Source organism: Varroa jacobsoni, unplaced genomic scaffold, assembly GCF_002532875.2.
Source record: "Varroa jacobsoni isolate VJ856 unplaced genomic scaffold, vjacob_1.0 scaffold_1417, whole genome shotgun sequence".
NCBI lineage: Eukaryota > Metazoa > Arthropoda > Arachnida > Mesostigmata > Varroidae > Varroa > Varroa jacobsoni.
The window spans coordinates 330,096-336,095 of record NW_019214319.1 but is presented as its reverse complement, the minus strand read 5'-3'; the positions used below and the strand labels follow the sequence as shown (position 1 = coordinate 336,095).

Here is a 6,000-nt window from a genome sequence, read left to right as displayed (position 1 = left end):
TACTTCAAAACAGATTGATTCGATTTTGCCTCTGCGCTTTGTTCATCCACCCCATTCTATTCTCTACTGAGGAGCGCTATAACTCTTCGGTCAACCCATAAATTCTTATTCTGTTTTGGGTAAACATTGCTGCCATACTCATTGTATATCTTACTTTAATTAGATTACTGATACACTTTAACGGATACAATATAACTCTATCATTTACTGCCATTGGCACCATCACCTACGATACATGTGATTCGAAATCGCAATTTCGTGCCCATTCAGCCACACTCGTTTTTTCGTAGTATTAGATTGTTCTCACGTCATCAATAATCAAGAGTCCGATAACGTATCTGAACGTCAAAATCGCTCAATTTGTCATTAAACTAATTCTCATTAGCTACCCAAATTTTATGTTTAGACCAAATGTGTTTTTTTTTTTTTTCGTGTGTAAATGGAGCCCACAACACGCGGCCATCAGCGTCTGCCTCATGAGCTTTCGTGAACCCATCAGAACTTGGCGTGGCACGTACCGGCCAATACAAATTTTGCCCCTGACTACTCCTGCACTAATCACTCCTACAATATGATAGCCTATAGAATGAAATACTAAACTCGATCAAGCATGATTAGGATTAGGTTGACTTTAACAAACACCTAATAGAATACAGAGTCGACCATAAACGAGCTGACCGGTCATATAGTCTGGAACAACCAAAGCTGAGTATCATGAACTAATAAACGAGTGTCGCGTCATCTTGAGCATGCAACACATCGTCTTGACGCACTGTTTGTTTTCTGTGTTGAAATGTTTGTAGGCGCTGGTGTCAGGATGTTGAACGAAGTAGATTCGATCAGAATTAAGGCCAAACCACCGATAGCAAGGTAAGTGGTTAACAAAGTTTTTTTTATATAGCTTTTTGGGTACGAAGTAGCCGTACGTAATACTGGGAACACGTCAGCGCAATATTATATATCACAGTAATGTTGTATAGTTGATAGTATAATACGTGCTGTGCATGCAATCTATTGGGTTATGGAGACAATACATGGGTATTTTCTGAAAATCTGATCAGCCGGCTAAAGGAGCTGTCAGAAGCCTCAAACGAACTGAGAATTATACTTTAATCTTAATTAAAGGTCGCCTCCCAGCCACGTTCAGTTATGGTTGTCGTAGTTCATAAAATCAGCCCTATATGTGTATATGATTTTTCCTAACATTTAGATCACTACGTAAAGCTCTAACTTAACAGTAAGTCTTTTATTTAGAAGCAGCTAAACTGCTGAAGGCTCTAATAACCGAAAGGCGGAGCAAATCAATTGTTTTTTAATTAATTTACTTTCGATCACTTTTCAAAATCGTTTCCTATCAATTAACGTGCACCAAGAAAACCACCCACTGGCCACCTAAATGTTATACAGCGACAGTCGCGTGTATATATAGTATTCCACCATTTATCTGAGCTCTTGCAGAAAGGCTCTGGGGAACATTCAGGGCTTACAGGGGAACTTTTTCCTCAATATAATCGTGACACACCTGTGAGCTCGTAATGCGTCTATCCAGCCTATAACTATCCTTTTTGCGTTAGCTCCCTATCTGTAATGGACGATTGTAAGTTTTCATAGATTACCTGCAAGTTTTATTTAAGAGCGTGCACTATGAGCTACGTTGCCGTATAAGACATATTGTAAGTAACCTCTTGTCGGTTTCGTGTTAGGCCACAGACGGTTAGCACGTGGGGTCACACACAAAGGTCATTCGTCAGTTATTAATGTATAGTAATTTGTTACTCTCTACGTGGTATCCAGTCAGACATGGGAACAGATCCTGCAGGTACAATCAAGATGGCAATTGTTCTTCTCAAAGAGAAGGTTGAGTTCAAAGCGCGAGGAGTATCAACCGTCGCTGCTGATCCGCTTTCAATTAAATGTTTACAAATCACCAAAAAGAGCGCAAAATTCTATCTATTTTAAAACTTTTTTTTACAGTAATGAAATGAGCTTACTTTTCATCACTCGAATATAAGTGCATGTTAAATGATGAGTGGCAAAGGCTTTTGTTAGCTCAACTGCCAACGATGCGACTCACTCCAGTTATTTAACCCAGAGTCGTTCTCATCAGCGGTAAATTTATTAGCCGTCTGATCGCAAACACTTTGATTTTTTTTTTATCACCAGAATTGCTGACTTCAACACAACCCGCACGATGAAGCCAAATCGGAGTTGGCTAATAATACCGCCATAGAGTACACTTGCCCTCATAAGCACCACTCCTCAGAGCATTTAGCACAGCCCTGGAACACTTTTGGCATTGGTAGACTATAAAGTAAGTCAAAAAAGTTGTCGCCCACGAGGCAATTCCAGTTGTCCTGCTGCAAGAGTGCAGACTAAAACGTGTGAAGTTATACTGAAACACATCTCATAGCTGTCTATGATTTGCACTTTTTAGTAATCTCATTCGGCCACAGTTCATATCTGGGATCGAAGCGCATGCCCTCATTGTCTTGCTGTATACGTGGCCGTTTCGCGGACAAAAACGTCTAAATGGACCATCATGATTACCATCCATTATCATTATTACAAAAAATATATGTTCGCATATAAGTGTCTACGCAAATATTACGTGTTAATTTCTAAAGAAGGTTCAGTTCGACTGCAAAACGTTCGAATTAGCTTTCTTCAAAAATGGTTACCCTGGGGAACAATCGTTTTTATTTTGGCCGCGTATTTCCCGTCTCCCCTGAGTCGGCCGATCTACCCGTCGTACCATGACAGCCCCGTATGCTCCTTTTCTAATACTATAGTTGGACTGATAATTTAATTTTTTTTATGGGAGCTCTTGTATATCTGTTTTTTTCGTTCTGTTATAGCGGTCGACATATGGGAAGCATAATGGAGGAGTAGTCAATCCTGTCGATTTTGTGGATGAAGCAAGGGAGTACGACGAACGCTTGAGTCAGAACGGCCTACTACAGGCCACCCGTCCATATTTACGGCTCTGGCCGAGTGAATCCGTCTAGATGCTTCAGTGTGTGGGGCGACCCGAAAACGTGAGTCGCTCCGAGAGTCTCTAAAATGGTTGAATTTGAATAAAAATTCTGGTGTAGAGAACGTGGAGAAAACGGTCGACGGCGGAGTCGACCATACACCGACAAGTTGTGCTCACTTCAAAGAGCGGTAATCCAGAAGTTACTCCTAATACTACGACTGCGGCTAGTACCATTACTTACACAACATGGTAATAATACCCATACTTGAGGTGAAGGGAAAGAGATGGAACAGTTCCCGTGGGGACTCTGAAACGCCGACGTGATTCGCTCGGTCAACACAAACGGAAAAAGTATATGAGAGAAAATGAGTGAGGCTGGGGCAAGAGCGCTGAGATTGAATAAATGGTGTATGAAAGGAAGAAAAGATTTATAGGCCCTCGAAAAAAACATGCATAATTTTTCTCATCTGGGCCATTTTCTTCCTCCATGGGATGCTAGGATATCGTCGTGTTATTACTATTTCACGCCACGGATACAACATAGTGTCGGGGCACATACATGGAACGACATATACAGCTCGCAAGCCGTGGTAGTAGTGAAGTGACGCTGGAAGCGGCGACCGCGGCGGCTGAAATTAGGCACGATTCGATGAACGAGGAAATGCTCTGTCTAGAGTTCGATTCTACTTGCTTCCCTATATTTTGTAGTGCACTCTGTTTTTTTCTAATGCCAGTCTCCAATAAGAGATAAAACTTGGCGGTATCAAATGGACTATACGCGCCGTAGAACTTTTAGCTCATTGCTCATTTCTCTTTGCCTCTTTTAGAATTTCCCTAAAGTGACCCTGGTACCTGCGGCAAGCAAGCTCAGCTTTTCAATCCTATGGGCACTTCAACAGTATATGAGTCTACCAACATGACGAAATCATACTCCGATATTAGCCTCAAATGAATTCCACCTTCACTGGCTTCCTTCTATGCAGTGATAGTGCAGCTGCACAACCCGCCACCTAGTCCTCATCTCTTCCTAGATATCCAACATAAGTACGACATTTGCCCCCTATCATCTTATGCCCTATTTTGGGCCCATAGCCCAGTTGCAGCTACGACAGCTATCTAGCTATCTTTCCATCTATAAAGTTGAAAGGGATAATTCCATTTAAAGGCTCTACGAGGTCCCTGGTGCTTCCCGTCTCGTTTACCTCGATTCGTTTGGTTGTCGCACCGGGTTCGCCGCCCTTTCTTCCACTGTACAGCCAAGCAACCAACCAGCGGAGGAAACTCAGTTAAACGAACGAAAGCGGGCAAAAAAATGCGAACGCGTCAAAACGACAGGCTAAAAAGAGGCAGGAGGGGAAAAGCGCTTAAGATCGGGCGCAAAACGAGTAGGCCAGTTGTGCTCGGAGTCGGCTGGGACTTACTCTGCTCTAGTCAACAGAGTGAGGCAATGGTTAAGGCAGATGAGCACAGCGAGAGCGCCTTTTGCCTACGATGAGCGTCGGAGTCCCTTCACGTTGGGTTTTTCCCGTTCATGTTTGGCACGCTTACCAAAACAGATATCGAGCTGTTCCACAGAAACGGGGATGGGTCTTCACAATGAGATGCGTGAAGCGCTATAGTTGTTGCTACTGAAACACTATCAAGACAAGAGTCCGACCCGGTAGCTTCTCAGACGAAATAGGAGAAAGAGGAAAAGCAGACAGGCCAGTCAGGAACCAGGCTAAAACGAGCCGACGAATGAACTCAACGGGACCTGAATATTCGATCAAACTGTCTATCCGTTATTGGTCCTAACTTCTTTTGTGGGTATAGGATCGGCCTTGATATATGTAAGGGTAGGCGGGTAGAGGCGATCCGAACGGATCACTTCACCCGGGCTGCGGTGACTGCTTCGCTCTAGACGCTCGAATCACTTGCGGGATTACTTGATCACCAGCGAGCTTGCAACAAAGTCTTCTTTCACTATCGCTGCCGCCAGAATTTATCACGACAAGAAGCTTACGACGACAAGAATGGACTGTCGTGTAATGCGGGTGTCACCTCCATTGGTATTACAACCTTTACAAGCAATAGTACATTCTATTTTAATCATTTCGATTACGGAGTTTTTCAATCGTTCAAATTCTTCGTTTGCGTTTTCGTAGTGAGGGAAACGGCATAACGAAATGAGGCAAAACTCTTGCCTAAATAGCTCTTGCTATAGGCCCACCAGGCCAGTGAGTCATGAAGGTGTCCTGCCGTTGATGAGAAGGGCGGCTGCTGTACTTGCATCGTTCGACCAGGTGATGTAAAGTTCATCATGGAGTTTGTTTGGTATAACTAACTAAACATTTACACGTTGCTGTGTAGTGAGTTTCTAACTCTATCAATCCGTCTATGCGTGTGTAGAAGCATGTATAAATTATAAGAATATACACAGTTTTTGTTATGTAATTACTCTAATGTTGGATGCTCTTTGTGTGTGAGAGTTGGATTTGAATATAGCGCATTAGGGGCTTGACTTGTTGTTTTTCTCAGCGTATAGTAACCAATGGTATTCTGCGGACTGGTCTAATCGAAAATTTTGTAACATTGCACATAAAAAAACAATTTCCTTAACAACGAAAAATATCATTACTAAATTTAATAGTTACTATTATGAAGCAACCTGAACTTTCCATTCGTATGAGTGGAAATTTCGAAAAAATGCAAACGTCACTGACACAAGAGACTGGCGAATTATCTTCGAAAATTTCTGGTTTACAACGCTGATTGTACGAATGTAGTAAACGATTGAAGGCAGACAAAAGTTTTGCTATCGATTCATCTAGATACATATTTAGTGTTGCGATCTATGTGAGACCTAAGTTTTGCCTCATGTTTGTTGCAGCTCTGTACGTATATTACACGTAAGTTTCGTTGAACTTTAAATTTCGTCAGCCGTTGTAATCCATACAAAGCATTGTTCACGAGGCATGTGCTGGAGGATGCTGGAGATTTGATCGTGTGCCGCTGTTTCAAGAAAGGCGAAGTGTTATTTCGTACCT

General features: G+C 42.4%; 1 protein-coding gene across 1 annotated transcript in view; it reads left to right on the top strand.

The window, feature by feature from the left end:
- The first annotated feature begins 611 nt into the window (after nt 1-611).
- Nucleotides 612-6,000, top strand: part of LOC111269818 (extracellular serine/threonine protein CG31145) — a 41,303-nt gene continuing 35,914 nt past the window's right edge. The window contains exon 1 of the mRNA XM_022849669.2: nt 612-870. The gene's annotated coding sequence lies outside the window, so the exon portion shown is untranslated. The remainder of the gene's footprint in view (nt 871-6,000) is intronic.